Below are 16,590 nucleotides of genomic sequence, written 5' to 3' on the forward strand. Positions count from 1 at the left end.
AGATAACACCCTATGAGTAGATTCACTCAGAGCTTTGGGAGATAAAATTACATCTGTCTTCTCGGCATCAGCTGAGGACTCCATCAACCTGCCGGCTTCCTCCTGCCTCTGCTGCCCGGCACTGCCTTGCTCTTTGAGAAGAGACTGGGCAAGCTGACTTCCATGTGACCGGGCCCCAGAGTCCCCAACAGGGAGAGCTGATATCCGCGGAGACCCTGCATTCCCGGCCTTTCCTTCCCAGGGTCCCCAGCCAAGAGCAGGGAGAGTGAGTAACAGCTCGGAACACCTTGGCCGATACCAGGGCTCACTCCTGCTGGGGGAGAGCTTGCTCCCTGGAGCCCAGGAAATGCCAGGGCAGCATTCTTGGCCAGCAACCTTCCCCTCTACCCCTCCAGGCTTCCCTCATTCTTCAGCCCCTCCTTCCCCATCACTCAGAGGCCAGAGCAGCGGTTCTCAGAGTGTGGTCCCTGCACCAGCGGCATCAGTGTCATCCACATACTTGTCAGAAATGCAACATTCCAGCCCCCATGCCAGACCCAGTATAATAATTTGCTAGGGCTGCCGTAACAAAGGCCTGTAGTTTGGGTGGCTTAAACAGCAGAGACTTCTTTTCTCTTCGTTCTGCCCGGGTCTCTCTCTCTCTCTCTCTCTCTCTCTCTCTCTCTCTCTCTCCCTTTCCCTCCGTCCCTCCCTCCCTCCCTCCCTGCTTGCTTGCTTGTTTTCTTGCTTGCTTTCTTGCTTTCTTTCGAGACAGGGTCTTGCTCTGCCACCAGGCTGGAGTGTCGTGGCACGATCTTGGCTCACTACAACCTCTGCCTCCCGGGTTCAAGAGATTCCCCTGCCTCAGCCTCCCAAGTAGCTGGGACTATAGGTGCGAGCCACCATGCCTGGCTAATTTTTTTTTTTTTTTTTTGTATTTAGTAGAGACGGGGTTTCACCACGTTGGCCAGGATGGTCTCGATATCCTGACCTTGTGATCCGCCCACCTCGTCCTTCCAAAGTGCTGGGATTACAGGCATGAGCCACCGCACCCAGCCCTGGTTGGTTTCTTCTGAGGCCTCTCTGCTTGGCCTGCAGATGGCCACCTTCCTGCTGTGTCTCAGGTGGTCATCCCTCTGTGTCTTGTGGCTGTGTCCTGATCTCCTCTTCTTATAAGGATACCAGTCATACTGGATTAGGACCCACCCCAGGGCCTTCATTATACCTCATTTACTTCTTTAAAGGCCCTATCTCCAAATACAATCACATTCTGAGGTACTGGAGGTTAGGGCTTCAACATGTGAATTTTTGGGGGGGGATGCAATTCAGCCCATAACACCTACTGAATCACAAACCCTGGGGTGGGACCTGGCAGTCTGTGTTGTAAGGAACCTCTGGTGATTTTGCTGCCTGCTCAAGTATGAAAACCGCTGGACTGGAGTTTAGATCACCAATGAGGTAACGCCCTGTGGTAGTTACCTAATCAGTCAACAAATAGTGTTAGCTCCTGACTGATGGGTGCTGGGTCACACATAAAGCTGCCCCCAGCCTCGTCCTCCTGGAGGGCACACACAGTTTGGACAGGGGGACAGAGGCAACAATTGATTTCAAACATTCCATTAAATGATTACAAGAGAGACCAGGGCTGGAAGATATTCAGGGGGCCCTGGAGCAGAGGAGGTTTCTTGGAAGAAGCGAGGTGACTGCCTGGATCTGAAGGAAGAATGATGGTTACCAAGGTCGGAAGCAGTGGCTTCAGACAGGTGCCCCAACCTAGGGATAGCATAGATCAGGAGCCTTGAATGTGACCCTGGGCACTCCAGGGAATATGCAAGGTAATTCCTTGGGGTGCAGGAAGAAATCATTACATTTTTAAAAATCTTGATAAACATTCAATAAAAGGATCAAAATGAGGATCCACCAATGAGGATCAGTGGCTCTTGCTGGGTTCCTTAGGACCCTGGAATTCTGTGGAGATGCCCCAGTGGGAGTGGTGGACTGAGCCTTTTCATTTTCATTTGCCTTATATGTCTATGTTTTATCTTGCCTTTCATTCATTTCAACTATTGAAGTATACTTTAAGTGTATGCAAAAAATATGGTAGCACGGAAGTACAGGTAGATACTTTTGAAGATAAAAAACGTACCAGTATTGGGGGTGTGCTGAAAATAATTCTATGAATGTGGTGCCTGTCAACAAAATGTGGAGACCACTGCTATATATACACAAAGGCGGGGAGACTGGAAAGAACCAGGAAGGCTGGTATGGCTGGAATCCAGAAAGGAGTGGGGCAGTACATTGACATGAGGCTGGAGGGGTATCTTAAGGGACAGTGGGGAGCCACTGAAGGTACTTAAGCAGGAGAGGTGCTCCATATCAGATTTGTGGTTTTATTTTTATTTTTTTATTTTTGAGATGGAGTTTTGCTTTGGCTGGCCAGGCTGGAGTGCAATGGCATGATCTTGGCTGACTGCAACTTCCACCTTCTGGGTTCAAGTGATTCTCCTGCCTCAGCCTACTGAGTAGCTGGGATTACAGGTGTGCACCACCACACCTGGCTAATTTTCTGTATTTTTAGTAAAGACGGGGTTTCACCATGTTGGCCAGGCTGGTCTCGAACTCCTGACCTCAGGTGATCCACCCGCCTTGGCCTCCCAAAATGCTGGAATTACAGGCGTGAGCCACTGCGCCCAGCCAGACTTGTGTTTTAAAAACAACAGTCTGGCTTCTCTGGGGAGGATGATGTGAAGGAGGCAAGGGCAGCTCCAACTTAGAACCTCTGTGCTCTTAGGGGTAGCAGTCTGGAGGGGTAGGGAAAGGATGTGTTCTGGAGCCCCTCGGCCTTGTTTCCAATTCCCTCTCTAATTCTTTTAGTTGTGTGACCTCATTTACAGTGTCCAACCTCTCTGTGCTTTGTTTCCTCCCCCTGAAAACAGGAGTTACTACAGGGCTATAGTGAGGATGAAGCCACATCGTGCAAATCAAGGACTAAAAACAGAGCCCAGCACAGAGAAGGCGCTCTGTGTGTGTTTGCTGTTTTTACTGTTGTTATTGTTACTTCCGCAATTTGCCTGGGCCCTCCTCCAAGGCAGGAGACTTATCTGTCCACCCTGTGCCCTCAGCAGCCCAGGCTGCTCCTGGTAATGCTACCAACTCTCTGTGTGCCTTGGGGCAAGTCCCATCTCTGTTTGGAGCCTCAGTTTCTCCTTATGCAAAATGAGGACCGAAATGAGATCCACCAGTGAGGATCAGTGGCTCTCGCTGGGTTCCCTGGGGCCCTGGAATTCTGTGGAGATGCCCCGGGGGAGTGGGGGACTGAGCATTTTCATTTTCATTTGTCTTATATGTTTGGATCGTGTATAAAATTTCATTTGAACAAAGAAATCTGTTGCTCTAACAACCTTTTAAAAGCTTGAATACAAATGGATGAGCTGTTCCGTAAAGGTCTTCCAGGCCCAGAGTTGATGAATCTCGTTGCAAAATCATAATGGGGTAGCCCGTTATAAATGTCTCCCTGGCACAGAGTTCGAGTTTCTCACGTATAATCCCTGCCCCCATTAGGCCCCATAATGCCTGTGCACCAGGATGTATAATGCTTCTCCCCCCTCGACTGCCAGCTGGCCCTCAAGATTTATGTGTGGCTCCTGTTTTTCCTCATGCAAACGCTGCCCGTCGGTTCCTTCCATCTTTCCTAATAAGTCATCTTCCTCGCCCTTAGTAATCTCTCTCACTTTTCCCTGGACCACCTCCAGCTGGCCTTCGTTTATGTAGCCGGCAGATGCCAGTCGGCAGCATCCAGGGGCTCTGTGTGAAAGGGGCCACAGTTTAGTGGGGATATTTGAGCCGAGCTTAGGGCTGCAGGTCTCAAACTTTGGTGAACATCAGAATCTCCTGGCAATGCAGTTTTCTAGGCTTCGGGTCTTCTGACCAGAGGCTGCCATGGAGTCCAGGAACCTGAACATTTAACGAACCGCACGTGGGCTTCTGAGACAGTGTTCCTGAGACTGTTCTAGGGGCTAGGCCTCAGTGTTCTAGAGACAATGTCTTTAGATTAAGTTGAAAATCACTTCCCCTTTCACTCACATCCCTCCTCCATTCATTCATCCAGCCAGTCCACAAGCCCTCACTGAGCACCCACCTATAGCCAGCGTTGCACTGAGAATAAAAAGATAAGCCAGACCCCGACTCTCCCCTTGCCAAATGCATGGTACAATTTGGGAGCTTACAACTTTATGTCTAATAGAACGAGGCATGAAAGCAGCAGGTTAAAGAGGAGATGACCCAGGCTTTGGAATGAGACGGGCTGCTCACCAACTTACCGGCTGTGATGGTTAATCCTGAGTGTCAACTTGATCGGATTGAAGAATACAAAGTATTTTCCTCGGTGTATCTGTAAGGGTGTTACCAGAGGAGATTAACATTTGAGTCAGTGGGCTGGGAAAGGCAGAGCCACGCTTAATCTGGGTGGGCCCATCTCATCAGCTGCCAGCATGGCTAGAATATAAGCAGGCAGAAAAATGTGAAAAGAGAGACTGGCTTAGCCTCCCAGCCTACATCTTTCTCCCATGCTGGATGCTTCCTGCCCTCGAATATCGGACGCCTAGTTCTTCAGTTTTGGAACTTGGACTGGCTCTCAGCCTGCAGACAGCCTACTGTGGGACCTTGTGATCATGTGAGTTAATACCTAATAAACTCCCCTTTATATGTATATCTATTCCATTAGTTCTGTCCCTCCGGAGAACCCTGACTAATACAGCAACCCTAGGAAAATAGCTAAGGCTTCCTCTGCCATGCTATTATTACAATGGTAATAATAACAGAATGCGCTGCTGGGGGTTATCAGGAAGATTAAATAGGGTCACGGATGGGAAGCTCTTGGCAGATGCCTGGCACATGGCATTTTTCAACAAACAGTAGTGATTCCATTTTAGGTGGAATTTGCTTTCTTTCTTATTTTTATTTTTTTTCTTGAGATGGAGGCACGCTCTGTCACCAGGCTGGAGTGCGGTGACGCGATCTCAGCTCACTGCAACCTCTGCCTCCCGGATTTTCCTGCCTCAGCCTCCCGAGTAGCTGGGACTACAGGCGTGTGCCACCATGCCTTGCTAATTTTTATATTTTTAGTTGAGATGGGGTTTCAGGCTGGTCTTGATCTCCTGACCTCGTGATCTGTCTGCCTCAGCCTCCCAAAGTGCTGGATTACAGGCGTGACCACTGCGCCTGGTTGGAATTTGCTTTCAGTATTTAGTTTCCTCTTTAATCATCCAAGTCATCTCACTGTTAGAAAAAAATTTTCTATACTTTTTGCTTTTTGTATTTCTTTTCAGATCAAGGGTTCCTTTTCCTAGGATGCCTTGGGCTGGGGCATGACTAATCCTTCTCTAAACAAGTCCATGGCCATGTCCTCTCTTGGGAGAGTGGCTGAGAGCTCAGGCCCTGGTGCCAGGTGGGTTTGAATCTGGTTCCAGCTGTGTGGCCATGGGCAAGCCACTTCACCTCTCTGAGCCTAAGGACAGTATGTACCACACAGTACTGTTGCTATATACAGTGAGATCTACAAAGCTTATCTAGGCACATATTCAGCAGCTGTAAACTATTAGCAACAACTCGTCATTCACTGAATAGGTATTTATTGAGCACCTACAATCTGCCACACGTTGGACTTTACACCAGAGACAGCAGTTCATTCAAAAACAGGCCCAACAACAGGTAAACAAATACAGACATAGATATGTCAGGGTGCTGAGTACCATGAAGAAAAATAAAGCAGGGGAAGGGATAGAGTGCAATGGGGGCATGGCTGGGGGTATTTAACCAGGACGCTGAAGGAAGTCCTATTGCAAATGGGCTGTTTGAGCAGAGCCCCGAATGAAGGTGGGGAGAAGGCACGCCTCTCTGTGATGTCTCCCGACCAGGGTCTGGTGGCGGGAGAGACTGGGACTGCAGCCCCGCCTTGGCAGCAGGTCTTCCATGATGGGGTGCTCCCCCCAGCTCCCAGCCTCCCTCCTCCTGCTTCTGCTCCTTTTTGGCAATCCAAGAGGCTGTCCTTGGCCACGCTGCTCCCTGGGGCCAGGGCTGTCTCCCCAAGAAGGAGTCCAGTCTTCCCTGTGAAGCTCACGACAGTATTCCCTGGGAACACAAGCCGTGGAGACGCCCCAGGAGTTAACAAAGTCACTGAACTATTTAGCTTCATCTCTGACTTCTCTCTCTTGACCTCTCCTCCAACCAAGTAGATAAATGGCCTTGCTCTGCTCAGTGCTTGGCTCGGGTCACAATAAATCAGCTGGCTGTGTATGCGTGCATGCTCACCCTCCCGAGCCGAGACCAGCCTTCCTGTGATAAACCACCAGTATTTACTCCAGCCTGTCCTGCGTGTATCCTGGAAACAGAAACCATTTGGGGTTGGGTGTGTTTTCAGGTTCATGCTCTGCTCTTCTTATCCCCCAGAGTTTGACAGAGCTAAACCAAGCCAGAGTTATGCTGACAGACAAAAATGACACAGGCTAAACCACAAACCCTGCAAAGGCTGCTGAGTTTCATCTCCCCGTCCCAAAGGCAAGCCCCTCTTCCCTTGAGTAAGGATACCTAATGTATATCAGGGGATTCTCCACATGCAGACAGGAACCAAGCCCCATCCTGCCCTAGAAGAGCCTGCAGGCCGGTGGGGAGGGCAGACAACTTTCACCCAGGACAGAAGTTGCTAAGGGAATAAAGAGACATTACATTTTCCTGAGTACTCACTATGCACCAGGAGTTGTTCCAAGATCCCAATTAGCAGTAACGCATTTAAACCTCAGAGCAGCTCAACATGGTGGAGGTGTGTTCCCATCCACAATACTGCACTGACACCACACAGCCTGGGAAGGCCGTGGGAGCCAGATTGGGTGTGACCCTGTGGCCTGGGGTCAGATGTCTGCAGCTTCCCAAAGAAGAACACACTTGACTGAGCCTTGTTGGGGTGAAGAAGCACCTGACAAGTGGAAAATTCTTCCAGGCAGAAGGATAAGTGTAGGCCGTAAAAGGCACGTGTGGTCCTGTGGTGTACTCTCAACCACCCCAGGTCCTATTATCGTGCCCATTTTCAGAGATCAGTGAGGTTGAGCAAGTTGCCCAGGGACACACAGGAGACACTGTTCAGATTTCCACTCCTGGTCACCGACCACTGGGTCTACTGCCTCCAGACAATGTGGGTCACAGAGGCACATCATATGGGGCCTCCTGGGGGGCTGGTTCTCATCTCAGATGTGGGGACGCATGGCCCAGAACGTGCAGGGCCCTGAGATCTGTGCTCAATGGCTTGGACTGGAGGCTGAGTAGACCAGTTGTAAGCAGGCTCTGGAGGCTATGGCCCCAGTAGCCCTAGTGGCTTAGCAGGAAGACCACAGGCTGCACCAGCCACTCACTTCCAGACCCCACACCAGGAGCCCCTGAAAGGCGGCAGGATGTGCCTCTGGACTCCCAGACACCCACCCCCCCAAGATAGTCCTCCAGAGGCCCGTCAGTCCCCACAGCCTTTCCTTCTTCCTCAGGGCCTCCGCCCTGGAGAGGGACTTTTTCGTGAGAAAACAGCTGCCTTACCCCACCCAGTTCCCCTTCCACAATGGGAAAGCCGGACTTAGACTGCAGGGAGGGATGGAGAAGGGGGAGCTTGGAGGGTGTTGGCATGAACTGGGCTGGGGGTGGGGGGCATTCCTGTAAAGGAGGACTCGAGGCCTCCAGGGGCTGGGGCAGGAGGCAGTCAGGCTGCTCGAGATTCTGGCCGCTTGGCGCAGTCGTTTCAGAGCCTCGGCTTCCTCACCTGTAACTTGGGGACAGTTGTTCCTTGAGTCACGCCAGGAGGGGAGAATGAAGCGGAATACAGAAAGGGCCTGCCGCTGTTCCCGGCACAAGGGGGTTGCGTGCTGGGTCCCCCCCGAGGACCTATTTACTGTTAGTATGAGCCATGATAGCAGTCATCTAGCAATGCCTTCTGCGGCACGAGACCAGAATGGCGGACACGGTGGAGAAAGGCAGCCCTGGTTGTACTCAGCCGCACAGGGCTGTTTTCCTTCTGCTGGTGGCTGTGGCTGGGGGTGGAGGGGGTGGGTGGGGGCTGAGCTCAGCTCTTAGCTGGAGATGTCTCAGCATCTGATGTGACACTGCTGTTGTTTTTGGCTTCACATCCAAGACTCTTTCGCGGCTAATTACTCACTGTCTTGGGAGACTGGTCCAGGAGCCTGAGAAAGGAGAGAGGAGAGAGAGTGCCGGTTTCTGTTTTGCAACCAGTTAAGGAGGCAGCAGTGCTGGGACCCATGGACCTGGCTGGAAGGAATAAAGTCTTTTGCATGCTCTCAGCTTTATTGAGATACAATCTATGTACAATAAAATTCACAGTTTGGATAAACCTACTAAAAACTTACAAACCCATAAAACCAAAAATCACCATCCCCATCAAGATTTAGGATCTCTCCAATAACATTTCCTCTTGACCCATCTGTCAGTACCCCCTCTGCCTCACTAATTACTAATCTGCCTTCTGTCACTATGTGTTGGTTTCACCTTTTCTAAAATTTCATATAAATGAAACCACCTAGGATGGACTCTTCTGCATCAGACTACTTTCAGGCGACGAAATATTTCTGAGAGTCACCTACATTGCTGAGTGAATCACAGGCCCATTCCTTTTTTTTTTCTTTTGAGATGGAGTCTTGCTTTGTCGCCCAGTCTGGAGTGCAGTGGCACGATCTCGCCTCACTGCAATCTCCGCCTCCAGGTTCAAGCAATTCTCCTGCCTCAGTCTCCCGAATAGCTGGGATTATAGGAACCCACCACCATGTCTGGCTAATTTTTGTGTTTTTAGTAGCTGGGACGACAGGGGTGTGCCACCACACGCAGTTAATTTTTGTATTCTTAGTAAAGACAGGGTTTCACCATATTGGCCAGGCTGGTCTCAAACTCCCTACCTCAGGTGATCCACCCCCTGGGCCCCCCAAAGTGCTGAGATTACAGGCGTGAGCCATCGTGCCCGGCTGAGTCCATTCCTTTTTAGTGCCAAGTTGTACTGCATTTATGTGGACATGACACAATTAATTTATCCATTCATTTACTAATAACCATTTTAGGTTGTTTCCAGTCTTTGGGTGAACATATGCTCTCATTTCTCTTGAGTAAATACCAGGAGAGTAAATATCAGTGGAGTTATTGGCGCATATTATAAATGTAGGTTTAGTTTTATAAGGAACTTCCAGATCTTTTCCCAAAAAGGTTGTACCATTTTACATTCCCATCGGCAATGTCTAAGAGTTCTAGTTACTCCATATCCTTGCCACCACTTGACATTGGAAATCTTTTAAATCTTAGCCATGTGGTTAGTAGGGGGTGGGATCTTACTGTGGTTTCAATTTGCATTTCTCTGGTGATTGATAATGTTAAGTATCTTTTCACAGGCTTGCATCTCTTAGGGGATTTTGAAAATGAAATGTGGGGAGTCTTGAACTAAGGCCTTGACACTCCCATGAGAAGACCTTAGAAATTTGGGAGGGGATTAGAGGATCATGTGCCGTTATCCCTACCTCTCCTAACCTAACTTTTAAAACTGGAATGGTTTATCACATGAGTAATATACACAAATGCATTCATCTTGCAAGAATAGAAAAAATGCCTACTGTAAGACTGGAGACTCCCATGACTGCACGGAGAGATCCCTTCATGACCCCCTGTTTCTTCTCAAACGTCCTTCTTTATTTTTATTTTTTTGAGACAGGGTCTTGCTCTACGGCCCAAGATGGAGTGCAGTGGTGTGATCACAGCTCACTGCAACTTCCAGCTCCCAGGCTCAAGCGATCCTTCCACCTCAGCCTCCCAAGTAGTTGGGACCACAAACGAGTGCCACCATGTCCAACTAATTTTTGTATTTTGTGTGTGTGTGTGTGTGTGTGGAGACAGGGTTTTGCCATGTTGCCCAGGCTAGTCTTGAACTCCTGAGCTCAAGCGATCTGCCTGCCTCGGCCTCCCAAAGTGCTGGGGTTACAGGCGTGAGCTACCATGCCTGGCCCCTTCTTTATATTTGCAGACACGTCCCCCCACCACAAATATCCAGTATGTGTTTTTATGGGTATGTTCTTACATGCATGATAAAATACTGTACAAATCATTCTTCAGCTTGCTTTTCTCAGTCATCAAACTCTCTTAGAGGTCTTGCCATGTCAGTACATGTTGATCTGCCTTGTTCTTTGTGTTGGTTAGAACTCCACTGTAAGGATGAGTCACAGTTTATGAATCAATTTTCCTACTGCCGTATACTTAGGTTTGCTTGTGGTGTTTTGTTGTTGCAATGGTGCAGCAAACATCCTTGTCCTTGCTTCCTTTGCTGATATGTGTGTGTTTCTCAAGGCAGATTCCAAGGAGTGGAACCATCAAGTTTTTATATCAGTCATCTATTGCCACAACAATGCTGTGTAACAAACAACTCAAGATTTAATGGCTTAAAACAACAATAATTTATTCTCATCAGTCAACTGTTGGTTGGGTAGTTCTGCTGATCTGACCTCAGCTTAACTGATCATAGCTGAGTGTTATTTATGTATTCAGGACTGGCTGGTGCGTCAGCTGGGGGCTAGCTGGTCTTGGATGGCCTTAGCTAGGAAACTCATCTCTGCTTTATGTGACCTCTCTTCCTCAGTCAGACTGGCTTGGGTTCATTCTCATGGTGGAGATAGGGGCCTGAGAGAGAGTGGAATTACTGAGGGCTTCTTGAAGTCTGGGCTTAGGACTGGCTCACTACCACTCATGTTCCATTCTATCAGCCAGAGCAGGTCAGGAAACCACACAGATTCAACAGATGGGAAAATAAAATCCACTATAGTCTGTCTCCTGGGCTCAAGTGATCCTCCCACGCCAGCCTCCCGAGTGGCTGGGACTACAGGTGCTCATCACCACACTTGGCTAATTTTTAAATTTTTTGTAGAGTAGAGGTCTCACTATATTGCTCAGGCTGGAAAACTTGCTTCTTGATAGGAAGAATGGCAAGTCACATTGCAAAGGGTATGAACACAGGGAGGGGAGGAATTGGGGCCATTTTTTGCAGTCTACCATGGTTTTGAATATGTACATTTTCCATTTTATTGGATGCTGCCAAATTGCTCTCCTAAATGGTTGGTTCAGTCTACACCCCATGGGCAGTGGGCAGGAAGGACCGTTTCCCTATAATGTGTCATGCATAGAGTCTGTGCACTTTGCCAGCATGTGAGCCAGATCTGTGATTCTCCAATATAGTGCAAGAGTTTACAAGGCTACAGGAGAAGTGAACTGCACCCTCCAAGAGCCTTCGTTTTACTCATCTTTATGGAGGCAAAAATCCATTTCAAAAAATTAAAACAAACATGGAGATAATGCATGACCATGCAAAATTCATGTGACGTTTAAAGATAAACCATAAAATTTCAAAGAAACATCTTGCTAGCAAGGCCAGCTACTTCAGACTTGACACTATACACTCAGAACTTCTGCATTTGTTCATTTGTGTGCCCAGTTAATACTCAGAGATTGCCTCCGGCATACCATGCATGGTTCCTCGTATGGGGTCACAGCAGTAGATGTGAGAGTCAAGGCCTCCGTCATATTGGAGCTAAACATATAGGGGGAGGAAAGAGATTCTAAACATTAACAATTTCAGAAAGTAATAAATGCCATGAAGAAAATAAAACAGGGTGATACGATAGAGAGCCACCAGGGCTGGTGGCTGTGACCTTAGTCTGGGAGGTCAGGGAAGGTGATTTGAGTAGGGTGACATTTGAGCTGAGCCCTAAGTGACAAGAAGGAGACAACAAACTTGAAGAAATGAGTTTGGAAGTGTGTACCAGGCTGAGGAAACACAATGCAAAGGCCCTGGGGTAGGAACAAGCTTGGTATTGCCTAACAACAGTGGCAAGGCCAGTGAGGCGGAAGCCCAGGGAGCCCAGAAGAGAAACGCAGAAGAAGAAGACATAGAGGGTCGCAGAGGCCAGATGGCTATTGAGCACTCACTTGTGCCAAGCACTGTGTTAGCTACCTTCACCCTCTTCTGCCCTTGGGGTAGAAAATAAGTCAGCAGACCCTCTGCAGGTCTGCTACGAGCTGGTTAAAATGGATTTACATCACAGGCAGCAAGAACCAGGGGATGGTTGGCAGTGCTCACACTGACAAGATGGTGGTGATCTCCTGCCAGCATTGACAGGGGAGAGGGTGGACTTCAGGTCATGGTTTGCTCCATGGAACTGGAAAGAAAAGGGATGGGTTCAAAAGCAAGCAAGTGGGTTCCAGGAAGAGCATCAAAGGCCACTGGGAAGGGGCTGGCTGTGGAGACCCAGTGTCAGGTGAACCTGGGAGTGAGGCCAACCCACCCGGACTCCACCAGCCAAGCACACATGCCCACAATTGACCACTTGGGGAACAGAAAGTAGAGCCCCTGGCCAGCATAGGCCACTCCCAGCAGTGGCACATCCCAAGCAAGCCCACACCTCCGGGTGCTGTCCAGGAGAGATCTGCCTTCCGAGACTCTGCTACCTCAGTCCAGTGGCTCTGGGACCCAGGGCAAGCTACCTCAACTCCCAGCTTTTGTTTTCTTAGTATTCTCAGCCTCAGTGAGAAGACTGTCTCCAACCACAAAGGTATCCTACTGCATCTCCCCTAGAGGTCTCTGTTCAAGTTTTGCTTCGGGTCAGTCAGGAAGCCCTTCTTTCTGTTCAGGCATGTTCTCGCTTGTGGGATCAGAAGCCCTGGGCTTGCATGCTGCCTTGGTTTCTCATTAGCTGTGACTGCCTTTCATGGGCCTCAGTATCTCCATCTATCAACTAAGGAAACTTCCGACTCCTAGATCCCATCAGACAGGAGACCGGCTACCCTCCCAAGGAGATTCGGGAGGAGTGGGGACAGAGATGAGCTGATGACAACCTCCTCCCCTGTCCCTCCCATCATGCACAGGGTGGAGTGGGGGGAACAGAGCCAGCAGATGAACATCCTAGAAGCTTATAAGCCAAATAAACAAGCAAAGAAAACACCACAAGCTTTGCATACGCAGCCCAGAACCACTCCAAAGGGCTCCTTTGAGGTTTGTACTGGGACTGCTGCTGCCAGGTAGGTCTTGCCCCTGCAAGACACGGCCTGGGAGGCCCCTCACCATTCCTGAGAGATAAAATCACTTTCCTAATCAATTGCCTGAGTAAATGCACCTTAAGCAGCCTGGGTGGGTGAACCGACACGAGCAGCGCTCACATAGACACACACGGTCTTAGGCAAACACTCGACTTGTTTGTTCAGGCTCAGACGCTGGCTGGGCACCTGCCATGCGCCGGGGGCTTTCACCTGCATTGTTTTATTTGATCTGCTCTGTGAAAGCTAGGGAGCAGCTTGGCAGCAGGAGATACTTTTGGTTTGTTTGTAAATTCCAACCAGTGACCAGGCAGCAACATACGTGTTTCCTCATTCAAGTCTTCCAACAGCTCTTGGAGGTGAGGATTCCCATCTCCACTGTACAGATGAGGACGTGATGTGCTGTGCTGAGTGCAATACGTGCATCCTTTCATTTGCTCCCCTTCAAAGGCCCTGTAAAGTGGGTGCTCTAATTACCCCTGTTGTACCAGTAAGGGAATGAGGACTCAGAGTGACAATGACTTAGCCAGGGCCACCCAACTAGCAGAAGCAAAACCAGGATTTGAACCCAGCTCTATGGACATCAGACTTGGTGGCTGACTACCCAACTGGGGCTGGGTTTGGGGAAGGAGCTGGCAAGAGCAAACTGGGAGAAATAAAGAGTGCAGAGCCCACGGAAGACACAGCATTTCTCTTAAGACCTCTCTCTCTGCAGAGGAATAGAAGCGTGTCGCTTGTGGCCCATGGGCTTTGTGGGAAGTGAAATTCAGGGATGAGGCAGACAGCCAGTCTGAGCCTAGGGGGCCCTGCTACACTGATGGCAGCTGGTGGCTTTTCCCAGGCAGCACCTGGCTCCGGGAGGGCTTTAGGAGAGGACTCAGTGCACCAGCTGTGGGCAACTTCCTGGGGAACAAGGACAGCTCTGCCTGGATTGCCACTGTCATGCCCCCTGGATAACAGGAGAGCGTGGTGGTTCTATCTTTGGCCCGGAAGAGGAGGGAATTGGATCTGAATCCCAGCTCTGCCACAGCTGAGACAAAGACCTCTTTTCCTGTTTTCCCATCTGTAAAATGGGGGCAATCACCAGCCCCTCTAAGGTTGGCAGGAAGATTGAATAAGGACTGAATGAGGATGCTGGGGACTGCCACAGGCTCTGTCTGGCCTGGAAGACTTGCTCTCTCTGGGACCTCCTTGTCTCCTGTGGTCTGCCAGGGAACATTCCAGAAATGGGGTGGGAAAACCCAGATTGCTGGCAAAGAAGCCCTGCCCCTCGCAGAGAAGGCCGCTCTCTCCTGCTGAGTGCTTGCAGAGAAGTACGAGTTTATGAGGGCTGCTGTAGCAACGTGTGACATGCTGGGGGCCCTAAACTGCATAAGCGCATTGTCTCACTGCTCTGGAGGCCAGAAGCCCAGGATCAGGGTGCTGCCAGGATCGGTTCCTTCTGAGGCTGAGGCAGGACCTGTTCCATGCCTCTCCCTGAGCTTCTGGCGGTTTGCTGGCACTTGGCGCTCCTTGGCTTATGGACATGTCACCTGATCTTGGCCTTTATCTTCACATCTCCCTGTATCTGTCTCTCTGTGTCTGCATTTTGTGTTTTTATAAGGACACCAGTCATATTGGAGTATAGCCCACCCTAAAAACATCATTTTAACTTGATGGCCTCTGTGAAGAACCTATCTCCAAATAAGGTCCCATTTGGGGATGCTGGGGGTTAGGACTCCAACGTGTAAATTTGGGGATGACACAGCTCAGTTCCTGACAGCTAGGGAGGGAAGGAAATGGCCTCTTCCATCTGCTGTCCTTGGGAAGCTGCAGCAAGGCCGGGCTCCCGTCTGTAGCACCGTCCCCCAGAGACACCCTCTCCCCATCAAGGGGAAGGTGAGGCACTCTGACAGGCTGGAAGAGCTGCCCCACAGCACCAGTGCAGGGAGGTGGGGCCAGCAGAGCTGGGCTGGGACACTCCACCTCTCTGTAGACATCGCCACTTGGCTTAGCATCTTTGGAAGTTTGTCAAAAGGGGTAGGCAGGCCTGGGTTTTCTGAAACACCTTTCCAAGAAAAAGTTCACCAAATTCTCCTCAAGGTCACCTCCCTCCACCTGGAACACCTCTAGGGAAAGGCCTAGACCTCATTCACACGTGAATCAACACCAACTGGCACAGGGCCTGGCTGGTGAGTGTGAGGAGCTCTGGCTTCAAGTGCCTGTCCTAACTCTTCCTTGCTGTGTGACCTTGGGCAAGCTGCTTGGGCTCTCTGAGCTTCAGTTTCACAACTAATAAAGTGGAGGCAGGAATTGTACCTACTTTCCAATGTTATTATAAAGATTAGCTGAGAGAGTGTGTGAGAAAGCCTCAGCGCAGGGCTGGGCACACAGTAACCACTCGAAAAATATTGACTCTTCTTATAACCGATTATTGCACTGGATGGATGGATGGATGGATGGATGGATGGATGGATGGATAGAATGGTTCTTAAGTTGATTGGTTTCCTGGACATTCTCTCCATTGAGAACTCATGAAAACTGCTTCTGGTATCAGATCCAAATACCAGCCCCATCACCTATTAGATGTGGTCTTGAGCAGTTACTGCCTCCTGAGCCTCAGCTACCCATCTGTAAAATGGGGAGAAGAAGAGGCCACCTACAGAGAGCTGATGTGAGAATAAAATAACACGATGATGTCTGGAATGAGCTTAACCCAGTGCCTGGCACGTGGGTGCTCTTGGAAAATGCCCACTCTATCTTGGTGGCCGAACAGGCATTCAGACGAAAGCCGCTTTCATCGACAGGCGGGTGCAGAAGGCCACGCCTCCTCCTGCAACAGTGTTTCCATGGCAGGCCCAGGCGCATTCTATTTTCAGATGGCACTCAGTGACATCTTAACAATGCTGGAGCTAGATAGGACCTGCCGAAACAACCGTTTCCCACCAACATCAGAGCCTTGATGGCCAGGGAGGGAGGTGTCCCTGGTTCTGGTGCAGTCCTGAGCTGGGTTCTAGCAGAACAACAGAGTTCGGGCCCTGTGGTCTCTGCAGATGACCTTCTTGACCTCTACTCTCCCTGTGTGGCTCTGGACTCACTTTCCACTCAGCTCCCTGACCTGAGCCCATGGAAGCCGACCTCCATGGCCTCTACAGCAGCTCCATTGCATGGTGACTTCTAGCTGGGTCCAGATGACAAGAGTGTGGCAGGGGCCCGGGCACTGTTGCTGCAGCTGCGTCCCTATAGGGCCACCACAGGCTGGCTTCCGTCCAGGCAACACTGCCTGCAGCCCAGGGCATGACCAGCTTCCCCATTGCCCAGCTCCAGGCTTGTACTATGCCATGCTGACTTCCCTACACTCTGCCCACCCCTTTGAAAATAACTGTTCAGATTACCAGATCGAGTATACCTTAGGTTATCTTCCAAATCCTATCTGATGCATTACCTTCATTCACCGCTTCCTTCCTCCCTTCCTCTCCTCCCCTCCTTCCCTGCCACTTCCCCTCCCTTCCCCCTTCTTTCCTC

The 16,590-nt window shown here is 50.0% G+C and overlaps 1 long non-coding RNA gene across 1 annotated transcript; it reads right to left on the reverse strand.

Moving 5' to 3' along the window:
* Nucleotides 1-5,592: 5,592 nt before the first annotated feature.
* LOC115896407 lies at nt 5,593-7,849 on the reverse strand. Its single transcript, XR_004056275.1, has 3 exons — nt 7,778-7,849; nt 6,721-6,949; nt 5,593-6,358 (listed from the first exon to the last, which is right to left on the reverse strand). It is a non-coding gene; the product is annotated as an uncharacterized LOC115896407 (long non-coding RNA).
* Between the last annotated feature and the right edge of the window lie 8,741 nt (nt 7,850-16,590).

Source organism: Rhinopithecus roxellana, chromosome 3, assembly GCF_007565055.1.
Source record: "Rhinopithecus roxellana isolate Shanxi Qingling chromosome 3, ASM756505v1, whole genome shotgun sequence".
In the NCBI taxonomy this organism is placed as follows: Eukaryota; Metazoa; Chordata; class Mammalia; order Primates; family Cercopithecidae; genus Rhinopithecus; species Rhinopithecus roxellana.